Genomic DNA, 12,470 nt, shown 5'->3' with positions numbered 1-12,470 from the left:
TGTGTGAACTTTTGATCACCGTGAATGAAGGGATGGTTTCCAGAAAGTTGATGGCAGTTATTTTAGATTTGTTGGAGAATCTAGTGTTTTTTGTTTGTTTTACTTTTCTGTGCTTTTCTGTTTTTTACTTTTTCTTTCCAGTGAGTGTGTCATATTTATATAAACACAAAAAACCTTGTGAGACTTTTATGGATACCTGTTATGTTCCAGGAATTACTGTAGGTTCTGGATATACATTGGCAGGGCAGGAGTGATCATGGATCTAACAGCATGGGAACTGGCTTTGATGCCACCTAGATTCCAAAGAAGTTATCCAGCACCTTACCACCCTGACCCTCTCAGTTTCATTTGGAGGAGGTAATAGAAATGTCAGGTAGATGAAAAATGTATCCAAGAATATCTGGAATTTGTGTCCAGGTTATTGACCAGAAGATGTGTAGTTCTCAGAGATAAGTTCCACTTTCAACATGGCACCAAAGGAAAGATCACAATGATGAAAAGATCTCTGTCCAGCCCCACAGGACATTGCATAATGGAGTATAGAGCGAGAAGCAGCCAAGGACTCCCCAGGCTTGGAAGTTCTGGAAACACTAAAAGTCTGGAGTCAAAATGGGAACCCAGAGGCTATGATCCTGATACCAGAAGGCCCTAACAGACTGACAGCCTGATACCTGAAAAGAACAAGGTATGATGAGCTACACTTCAGTGGAGATGGAAGGGAAGAAAATTAAATACCCCTCCCACAATGCTAGGATAAGTATTTAATATTGGGAAGTGGGTATTGGATAAATTATGTGAGCCGTCTCCCATTTTTAAATGAATAATTTGATAGTGTGGTTAAAATTACTGTTTCTGGTTGAATTTTAATAGTGAAATTTATTAACTATTACCAAGAGAGGTATCTTTTTTGGACAAAATGTACCACTTTCTGATGGGAAAATTTGAGGATCTGACCTTGAAATACTACCCTTAAAACACTCTACTGTCAGTCTACATGACTCGATGCCAACTCTACTGACTGCTCCTTTCAACCTTCAAATTCTCACCACACCTAAACCCTGTCTTCCAGCCCTGCATTAGAGCCAAGCATTTCAAGACAGGATGGTCAGCAGGTTCAAATGACGTAAGAACTGAAAAGTGTCCACTGGGTCAGGGGATGGGGATGACACGGGGCACCTTTACTAGAGCAGTTTCCATGGACTGGTAGAGTGCCAAAGCCTGGTTCCAGTGTGCAGTGGTACCTCATTACAGGTTTAATTTGCATTTCCTTGCTTTCTAATGATGTTGAGTCTCCTTTTAGGTGTTTATTGGCTTTTTTGAATATCCTCTTTTGAGAAATGCCTGTTCAAGACTTTGCCCATTTTTTAATTGATACATTTCTGTTTATTTGTAGAATTCTTTATATATTCTGGATACAAGATTTTTTTAGGTATTTCTATTACAAATATCATCTCCCCATCAGCAGCTTGCCTTTTAGTTCTCTGAATGATGTCTTCTGATGAATAGAAGTCTTTAACTTTGATGAGTATCTCATCAATCTTTCCTTTTATGATTACTGCTCTTCTGTTCCCAGTTTGAGAAGTATTTTACTAACTCAGTCATAAGGATATTTTCCTGCATTTACTTCTGCACAGCTGCTCTTTTACTTTTCACTTTGGAGCTACAATCCATCTGAAACTTGTTTTTATATGTGGTGGCGGGGGTAGAGGTCAAAATTAACATTTTCCATGCAGGTATACAATCTATCCAACATCATTTATTAAAAAGACCATCTTTTCCCCTCCCCCTTGGATTGCGGTGGTACCCTTGTGATAAATCAGAAGGTCAGATTATTTGAGAGTCTATTACTAGACTATCTATCCTATTCCATTGTTCCATTGAACACCAAATACTCGTAGTGAAAGTGGATTTATAGTGAATCTTGGCATCTGATGGTACATGTCTTCTACTTTTGTTCTTCAAAATTGTTGCTGTAATTCTAGATCCTTGGCATTTTCATATACGTTCTTAAATAAGCTATAAGCTGCTAAGGATGGTGTCTTCAAATCTCCAATGATAATTGTGGATCAGTCTTTTATTTTTATTAATATTTGTTTTACATATCTTGAAGGTAGATTATTCAGTGAATATAAATTTAGGGTTGTTATATCTTCTTGTTGAGTTGACACTTTTATCAATATCAAGTATCCTCTATCTCTGGTAATGTTTTTGTCATAAATTCTGTTTTTTCTGATATTAATATAGCCAAAACAATTTTCTTTTGGTTAGGGTCTACATGGTGTGATAGGTAGAATTCTAAATTGGTCCCTAGATTCCCAGCCCCTAGTATACATGCATTTCCCAGTTATTCAATCAAACACTAGGTGCTTTTGTGAAGGAATTTTGCAAATATGATTAAGCTCCCAAATCAGTGGACTCAAAATAGTGGAATTACGTTCAGAGGGCCAGACCAAATCAGTTGAGACCTTAAGAAGTATGGAGCTCTTCCTAGTGAAAGAGATTTGGCATATGAGAGGGAGTCAACATGAGTTGGCATGAGATGACATTCTCCATCGCTGGCTTTGGAGGTAGAGGAGCTATGTGACAAGGAAGGTGGGCATCACTTAGGAGCTGAGAGCAGTTTGTGACTGACAGCCAGCAAGGAAACAGGAACCTCAGCCCTTTAACTTCAAGGAACTGAATTTTACTAACAAGTTGATTCAGCTTGGAAATGGCCTCTTCCTCAGCTTCAGATTAGACTCAACCCAGTTGACTCCTTGATTTTGGCCTTTAAGACCTGAGCAGAGAACCCAACCATTCTGTGCTTCGACTTCTGATCTACTGAACTCTAAACTAAAAAGTAGTTGTTGTTTTAAGCTACTGTTTACATTATGTGTTATGCAGCAGAAGCAAACAAATACATGGTACATGTCTTTTCATCATTTTTTTAACTTTTAACTGTATCATTATATTTAAAGTATGCCTCCTGTAAGCAGTATATACTTGGGGTCTTATTTTTACCTATGTAACAATCTTTATATTTTATTTGATGAATGTAATCCATTTTCATTTAATGTAATTACTAATATATTTGGGTGTAAGTCTATGTGTTTTACCTGTTTCTTTTCTTTTTCCTTTCTTGCATTTCCTTCAGTTAATCAGATATGTTTCATTATCTCATTATCTGCTCCATTCAGTTTAATTTTTTATGTTCATATATTATTTTGGTTGTTACTCTAGAGCAGTGGTTCTCAGAATTATTTTCATAATAATTTTAAGACATTATTTGCCTTTTTCACTCTCATTTTTCTCACGGGTATAGAGTGGTGTTTTTCAGAAGCTGCATGCCATGTGATATTGCAAAAGATTTAATGCAAAAGAAGATCTCAGAATTCAGCTATCTTCAGTTGAGCCATTGTTATCAACTGAATTGTGTCCCCCTCAAGTCCATATGTTGAAACTCTAGCTCCCAGTACCCTGGAATATGACTGTATTTGGAGAAGGGGCCTCTAACAAGGTGGTAAGTTACAATGGGGCTATTAGTGTGGATCCTAATACAATCTGACTGGTGTCCTTATGAGAAGAGGAAATTTGGATGCACAGAGGGTCACCACACTTACAAAGGGACAACCATGTGAAGAGGCAGCAAGAGGGTAGCTACCAACAAGCCAAGGAGAGGCCTCAGGAGAAATCAGCCTTGCAGACGCCTTGATCTTGGACTTCTGCCCTCCAGAACTGTAAGTAAATAAATTTCTGTTGTTTAAGCCACCTAGTCTGTGGCACTTTGTTATGGCAGCCCTGGCAAACTTAATATGGTCAGACAGTAAAGAGATTTGCAGATATTTAAATCAATACCACTCTTTGTACTGATCTTTTGTTTTGAAGACATTTTATTAAAAATATTTTAAATATGTAGTTAATAGTTATTTTTAATAAATTAAACATTTCAAAAATTTCCCATTTTAACTTCAAATACAATAAATATCAATAGATATAACCCACATAAATAGAACATGTTAGTTTGCTCAATAATTTTTAAAATTGTAGCATTGTCCTAAGGGGACGGTCTAGCTCAGTGGTAGAGCCCGTGCCTAGCATGCATGAGGTTCTAGGTTCAATCCCCAGTCCCTCCAGTAAATAAATAGACAAACAAACAAACAAACAATTACCCCCCAAAAAAACAAACGACGACAAAATTGTAGCATTATCCTGATACTGAAATGTCTGGAAATTATTGCTCTTAATTAAAATTTCTTCGGCTTATTGGAGCACTCCTGAAATTAACATTTCAGCATTTGAAAGCATTGAAAATACTAACAGTTTAATTCCATTTACTCTTTGCCTTTTGTTCCATGGTTGTCATATATTTTATTTCTACAGGTTTTAACTTCTAAAGGATATTATCAATTGTTTTAAGCAACGTTTATTTATACTTACTCACGTATTTACCTACTCTAGTGTGCACTCTTCCCTGAAATCCCGTGTTCCACTGGGATCATTTTCCTTTCGCCTGGTTAATTCCTTTTGGGCATTTATCATAGCATTCCAGTGGCTTATCTCAGCTTTTGTCTGAAATACCTTTATTTTGCCTTCAATTAGGAAGGGAATTTCCACTGGGATAAGGGTTCTAGGCTGGCATTTGTTTTTCATTATTGTTGCTGTTTTTTCCTTTCATCACCTAAAATAAAATGGCATTCCATTGTCTTTGGTTTCCAGAGTTTCTCTGAAATTCACGTATGCGTTCTTTTTATTTTTCCTCCAGCTGCTTTTAAGATTTTTTTTTTTTGCCATTGGTTTTCATTAATTTTTTTATGTGATTTGCCTAGGTGTAGAGGTTTTTGTTTGTTTTTAAATCATATTTAGAGTTTGTAACACTTCTAGCCTGAGACTGTGCTATGTCTCCCTTCAGTATGGGGAAATTCTCAGCCAGTGTTTCTTCAAATAGTGCTTCTTCCCCATTTGCTTCCTCCCTTATTCCAGGATTCTAATTGTGTACAAGTCAGACTTTTCCCCATAGTCCAGGTCTCTCTGAAGGCTTTCTGTACTTACACTGTCTTACCTGATACTTACACTCTTATACTATCAAAAATCTCAGCTAATGCCAGTCGGCTTCTGTCTAGTCACCCAGGGCTGCAGTACAAGCATGAATGGAGGAGCCACGGTGACAGAGATAGAAGCTCTGTGTATGCCCAGTATCATAGGCTGCCCCTTCGCAAGACTTATTTAGCTACTGCAACTCCTGACCATCCAACCGTCCAGCAACAGGGTCTCCAATGCTGGGTCCCTAGTATGGTTACCATCCCATAAGGAGGCCAGTCAGACACTTGGTGGCAAGTTGGCTATGCTGGACCCTTTTGTTCTGGAAGCAAAAGTAATTCATATGACTGAATCAACCCATACTCTTGGTATTTGCCTTTCCTGCTTGCAAGGCCTCAGACAAAGCCACTCACTATCTGGGGGACTGTGGAATATTTGATTCACCCATGTGACATCACATCAAACCACAGAACCTACTTTACAGCAGAGGAGGTAAAGGAGCGTGCATATTATCATGGGATCCACTGGTCATAGCACACACATCCCTAGAAGCTACCAGGCTGATAGATTTTAGAGATGGAAATGGCCTGTTGAAGGTACACCCCAAGTGCCAGCATAGAGGCAGTACTTTACAAGGATGGGGCACCATCCTCAGGGTGCAGTGTACACCTTAAAATCAGCTACCTTTATGTGGAATTTCTGGGGCAAAGTACACATATTCATAAGGCCTTTTCATACACATGCCCAATGCCTTCCAGAATCTCTGGACTCACCAGCTGTGTACAAGAGTGCATCCTGCCCCGACATCTTTGCCAGCGTCACAGTCACATCCTTTATAATAACTGCTGTTTTGACATTGCCTTCGCTAAGTTTGAGAATTTTTGCATCCCATACAAACCAGAAAAGGAGCCTTGTTTTTTCCATAGAAAATATCTAGAAGAAAGAAATGAGCTTTTGAGAATAGCAAAATAATTGAGGAGACCAGGATCCATATCTTTGAGAGAAAACTTTCAACTCCTGCCATTGATCTGCACCAGGAATTCCTCTGAATCCTTCATGTGAGCAGAGCACCACACTGTCACTTAAGGTGATATTATCGCCATGGAAAATCCTGGTGTTCCACATCCCCAGGCAGTAGGTATGCCAGGGAAACCCTGGTATATCTGGAAATGTGAGAAGAGGATTGATGTGACAGTTGCTCTTTCCCTTGAGTGGGAAGCTCCTGGGGAGGTTCTGGACTTGTGTTTTCTGAGAGAGAAGCTGCCATCTCCCTCAGTGGCTTTTCTATGGGGCCAGTGCTCATGGCTTTAAAAAGCAGAAGGGAAGGAAGTTAGTGTAATCAAGCCAGGGCTTCTAAAATTTGTATCATCCACACTGCCCAGGAAAAAAAACAAAGTTAACACACACAGAAGAGAAAAACAGGTGACTGGTAACAGAACAGTCCTAGAAACAAATCCCAGGGGAGCTTGTAGCTCAAGTGGCAGAGCGCTTACTTAGCACGCACAGGGCTCTGGGTTCAGTCTCCATACCCCCATTAAAGTAAGTAAATGAAACCTAATCACCTCCCCCCTCCCCCTAATTTTAAAAAATCATAAACGACTTAAATAAAAATTTTTAAAGAAGCAATCCAGGCGTGGAGTGAGCAGTCAAAATTGCTATAATTTATATGTTTAAAAAAGTAGAAGACAAGAGGGTGGCAACTGATTTTTTTTAAATACGGGATTGAGTATTTAAAAACAATTAAAATTCTGCCAAAAATCAAGCAGAAATTTTAAAACTGCAAAGTAAGATACTTGAAATTCATTGGATGACTTTAGAGGCAGACTTCGCACAATGGAAAACAGACCATAACTAAACTTGTAAACAGGTAGAAAATAATCTAAACTGAACAACAGACAGCAATAAGACTAGAAGGAGCAGAAGTAAGAAAGTTGTGGGACACGATCAAGGGATCTACGTGTAATTGCTGTCCAAGAAAGACAGGTGAGAGACGGTGGGCAGATGCGGTATTTGCAAAAAAAAAAATATCGAGAACTTTCCAAGTTTATTGAAAGATGTCAACTCACAAAGTTCAACAAGTTCAGCCATCCCCCAAAAGCTTAACTAGAAAGGTCAGTATACTTGGCACATAGTGATCTGCTGAAAAGGAAAAGGAAAAAGGCATTATATTACCAATGAAAAACTTAAGGAAGGTAGATGACCAAGGAATAGTGTCTCTAAAATGTAAAAGAATAAATAACTGTCAAGCCAGCATTCTATAGGCAGAGAAAAAGTTATTTAAAGGCAGATGGGTAACATCAGCCAAATGGCAGAGTAGGAAGCTTCAAGTTCTCCTCCCCACACAGAAGCATCAAAAACACAGGAACTGCCAAAATTAAGTTTGTCAGAAACTCTGGAAAACAGTCAAAGGTTTTCAGCAACCAAGTGAACATTGAATCAAGAAAGGGATGACTTCAAAGCAGAAGGAAAGCTTTGTGGCATTTTTCCTTGCCTGTGCCCCATCCCATCCCTGGACCACCTAAGGCCCAGGAGCAAAAGCTGGGAAGAGTTTCTTTGGGAAATTAGGGCATTCCAAAGTACTACATATGTGGGGGAGGTTAGAAAGCCTCGTGCATGCAGAGAGAAAGACACAAACTCAGAACAGATCTGAGAAGACGCTAAGGTTTCACCTCATGTTATTTCTAGGCTTAGTGTGAGCCTGGCTAAATGTTAAAGGTGGGCCAGCATGGAGCCAGTCTGAAAAAAAAATGGGAGAGTTTTGCTGTTGCTGTTCTTTTTTTTAAATAAAGCACCTGGAATTCAAGGAAATCTCTGTCAGAAAACTAGCTGAAAACAAGCTAAGGAACAGAGATGCTAAAGTAACCACACACAACAAGGAATACAGCCTTTGCCAAAGTAATTTGCTAAAGTCACTAAACAAATGGACTACTACAGCCTTTAACAACCAGAAAACAACAAAACCTGTGGTGGAGGAGAATCTGATTCCCACTTGATTTTTGGTAGATTGTAATTCTACCAAATTTGTATATCCATACAATGGAATATTATCTGGCAATAAAAAGAATGAAGTATTGATACATGCTTTAACATGGATGAACCTTGAAAATATCATGCAAAAACTATGGGAAAGTGGTTAAATAAGCTATGCTTACATCCACACCAGGAAGTACTATGTAGCTGTAAAAAAATAAATAAAGATCTCAATGAGCTGACATGGAGTGATTACCAGGAAAAAACTACTGAGCTAAAAAAAAAGCCAAGTGCAAAAATAATCATTATAGTATGCTATCCTTTATCTAAGAAAGGAGGAGATGTAATAAAATAAGCATATACCTGCCCATTTGTGCAAAAGAATGCAGGAAGGATCAACTAGAAACTGAAGAGATTAGTTACCTACGGGGTGGGTGGAAAGAAAGGGGCAGTGGGTCTGGGAAATAGAGATGACAAGAGAGTGACACAGTTTCTGGTACCTTTCATACAGCTCTGGCACTTAGAACTGTGGTAATGTTTTACAAATGCAAACATTTATAGAAAATAATAAACTATCAAGCAGTGTGTGCCTGCATGAACCTGAAATGGAATACAAAAATAATAACTGTACTATGGAGAAATAATCGAACCAAGAGTGAAGAGCTTGGGGAAGAGAAGAACTAACCTAAATAACTGTGCAAAACAATATTTTGACTGTAAAGCTAAAGACAAAAAACTGTACACATACAAAGTAAATCCTCTTAGTCAATCTTTTCTTACAGGTGCACAGGTTAGTGATTCTGAAACATACATAAATGCACACATGTGTGTATACCTGTACGTGTATTTATAATAAATACATATAGCTAATGAGATCTGGGCTTCTCAGTGTCAGAGAAGTTACAAAGAATGAAAAGGAGAATGACATCACATTGCAATGAGCACATCTAACACCCAGATCTGAATTTCTAAGCACCATTCTCCAGCAACAGGAACCAGGACTCCTTGGAGAAATGGTTGATTCCAGGGCTGGTGTAGGGAAACTACAAGACAAGCCTGGAACATCTTGTGCCAGAAACTATGGAAGTGCTAAAAATAGGGTGGCAGAGGTCAAAAGGAGCCAACCTGAAGGAGCTTACAATAGACAAAGCTGAGAAATATTCAGAAACAATATAATAAATTATGTTCTATGGATTAAACAGATGGAATTTGACAATATCCATGAATCTGTATTGATGCAAACAAATAATTGAATATATAGTATATAATAAGTAAATGGGAGAGTAGAACCATTCTTTCTCATAGAAGAATTATGATCAATGTAGAAGGAAAAGGGGAAAAAGAAAATCACCATGAGACAAACACCATAGTATTAGTTGTTGCAGTCAAGACGGATGCTAAAATTAGTGGGTGCAAGTGTGAGAAGAAACAGGGTATTTGCATAGTCTGAAAGCACTTACCCCCAAATATTTATTAATTACCAAGAGGGAAATAGTAGTATATAGTGGAGGACCACAGGCGAAAGCGTGCTAACTAAATTATCCAAGTTAGCATCCCGGGTCAGGAGACACGGTGACAACGCAAACGTCCGGAAACCCTGAGCCAAGAGGGTCACCATGTCATTTCGCTGGGGTGAGGGGAGGGTGTGAGGAGAAAGGGGCGAATTAAAAGTAACATGTACATCAGACAGAACACAACTATAGTGTGTTTGGATGCACATTTGGGTAATGAACTGTAAAGAAAAGCAAAGAAGCTTTCAGTAAACGTCACGACTGGTTGCTGGTGGGAGAGGAAGGCAGTTTCATGCTCTGCGGGGGCTGGCCGGTCTGGTGGGGCAGGTGAGCTCAGCCTGTTACCCCTGCATTGTGCCGTTTTCTGCAGCTTTGCTATATTCTACAGTGAAGAAGGTTTAGCAAACACGGGTGGACACCTGTGTATACCTGGGAGGAAGGAAACCTGGAGAGAAATACAACAGAATGCTTCACAGCGGGAGATGGGGTTATAGGTTTTGATTTTTATTACACTCTTCTATAGTGTTCAAATTTTCAAAAACGACTTTTAGCTTTACATTTGGGAAGGGGTGGGAGTAGGGGCGGGGCCGGAGGGGTGGACTCGAGAGCGCTATTTTTATAATAAGTTGCCAAGTCGCTTCCCAGGTGTGCCTGCAGAGTCCGGGTTTGGTTTCCGCCTTTAACCCTTTCCTGCACCATCACTCCCTCCATCCTTCCGCGGACCCGGATTCGGGTTTTGCAGTCTTGCAGCCTGGGTTGAGGGTCCCGGGGCTCGCGCAGCCGCGCCGAGGGCCTGCCCCTCTCTCCTTTCCTATCGTTTGACCTGAAGTTCACCCGAAAAACGAAGGAGCAATAATAGGAAAGCGACTGGGATGTGCAGGAGGGAAGAGCCTTAAAAGATCAAAAGTCAGCTTTCCCTCGCGATCTCGTGGCGCAATGGTAGCGCGTCTGACTCCAGATCAGAAGGTTGCGTGTTCAAGTCACGTCGAGGTCATGACCGCCTGCTTTTTCCCACAAACGAACCAGGGAGTCTGAGCTCCTTGGGGTTTTATCCTGCAACTCCAGGAAGGCCGAGATGAGCGGCGTTTTCGCATCTGAGGTCCCCTGGGCACTTCCCCCGGAATCACGCTCTGCCGACAGCTCTCCCTGTCATCCGAAAAGCTACGGTTAAGAAGAAGGAAAAAAAAGAAGAGCTACAGCACAGTAGAAAACAGGTACAGAACGAAACAGTGTTAAAAAAACGAAATGTCATTCCTAAACAAGTGAAAATAACTTTTTTCACAGTAAGAGAAATACAAAATAAAGTTCAGCGAGTTGTTTTTAACCTGTGAGACTGGCTAACCTATGATCAAAAAGTTTGTATTGAATTACATTGCTCACATCCTTAAAGCTGTGAAGAATAGGGACATAGGCAGGAACAGAGGAGATTAAAATAATTGTAAAAGAACACTTTTCAGCCAGTATGGAAAAGTGTTCCGGTATATTTTTCAACATTGCTTCTGTTCCTTTTGTTCTAGACTTTTTCCAGGAGTGCAGTCACCCTTCCATATGGTGAATAATTACCAGCAAATGGATGGATAATTATACTTCTCTATCCCCTGCATCTATAATCTCTCAAAATATTTCCTGTTTTTACATTTTCTCTGCCCTTTGCGCTGTCTTCTCAGGTGCTGTCCACCATCTGGGATTCCATATTCTGCAACTTGTGTTCTGCTCTTTAAAGACAGTGCACTGTGATTCCACTACTGTCACTTCAGTTTCCTTAAGGGGTCCTCTGTTTCATTCTCTTCTCTTTTAAACTGTCAGTTGCTCCATAAGGCTTTTCACACCTCATTTCGAAGAAGCCATATCTTGGAGGAAGCCTCATACTGTTTTTCTGAGGGAAAAAAATCTGAACCTTTTCCCATCACTTTCAGTGGTATGTTTTCCTTCTGTTGGGACCTATACTCTCTTTTCCTAGTTCTGCAGAGTTAAAACAACAAACAAACAAAAACAAAAACGAAAACAAACAAACAAAAAACCACTTGCTTTTATCTTACTCCTACTCTGAAATCAGCCTTGCTCATCCTCTGCAATCTGGTAAGGCTCAGTGTGCGGCAACGGGCGGGGCTGTGCTAACACGTGGTCCTGCTCTCTGTTCACTGGTGGGGGTCAAATCCTTTCTCAGAGCCACTGGCTGGAGGACAGGCTGGGGCCACAGCACCCACCCACCTCCTCTCCTGTGAGTTTCCCTTGCTACAGTGAACCAGTGAAATCAGTACTTAACCCTAGAGATCCACATTTCAGCATGAGTTTCAATGTAACTGTCTTAAATGATTCTTGCCTCCTTGGCTAAGGCAGAAACACACCACCTTTCTATTCACTTAAATCTCCTAAAGGTAACATTAATTTAATGTCAAGCAGATACTATGAAATCCCTTAGATTCTTCTTCTTTCAAGAATTTTACTTCCAAGAACCTATTTTGTAGATATTCTAGCCTAAGAATTAGTTCTATGCAAACTTTATTAATTTTGAACTTTCACTGATGTCCTTCAAGTTTCTTATGTAAGTTAATAAATCCTCTTTTCATATATTCAGAAATCAAATTGTAAAAGGTCATAAAACTGTCAGATAATATTTTATCATTACAATCTCTTTTTGTTATAAAAGCAGATTTATCAGTCATCAGTTTTAACCCTCAGCTTATTTATTTCAGATTAATAAGCACTTGTTCCCCTCAATACTGAGAAAACAAAAGCAGCATACATTTTTAGAAAAACTGGGGCAAGAGTATTTTTTGTTGGCAAAGTGTCACTTCTTAGAAAGAAAAAGTAGGGATGAGGAGAAAGAAAAGGATAGAAAAATTGCCTTACACTTAATTTCAAAGGTTTAGCCCACCTGCGCCAATGCATCAGATATTTTTAAATTTTTAAAATTCCTATAGATTATTCTGTTCTATTTGTACATTCCTGCTCCACGCCAAACTGGTTGTA

General features: G+C 39.5%; 1 protein-coding gene and 1 non-coding gene across 2 annotated transcripts in view; both read left to right on the top strand.

Moving 5' to 3' along the window:
• The window catches only part of LOC140692803 (uncharacterized), a 42,556-nt gene that overhangs the window by 11,229 nt on the left and 18,857 nt on the right, over positions 1-12,470 (top strand). Inside the window, exons 3-4 of the mRNA XM_072957075.1 lie at positions 514-685; positions 3,302-3,716. The gene's annotated coding sequence lies outside the window, so the exon portion shown is untranslated. The remainder of the gene's footprint in view (positions 1-513; positions 686-3,301; positions 3,717-12,470) is intronic.
• On the top strand, positions 10,420-10,491 carry TRNAW-CCA (transfer RNA tryptophan (anticodon CCA)). The gene has a single exon. It is a non-coding gene; the product is annotated as a tRNA-Trp (tRNA).

The sequence above is a fragment of the Vicugna pacos genome, unplaced genomic scaffold, assembly GCF_048564905.1.
Source record: "Vicugna pacos unplaced genomic scaffold, VicPac4 scaffold_17, whole genome shotgun sequence".
Classification (NCBI taxonomy): Eukaryota; Metazoa; Chordata; class Mammalia; order Artiodactyla; family Camelidae; genus Vicugna; species Vicugna pacos.
The sequence above is the reverse complement of the archived record's forward strand: the minus strand, read 5'-3'. Positions and strand labels throughout refer to the sequence as shown.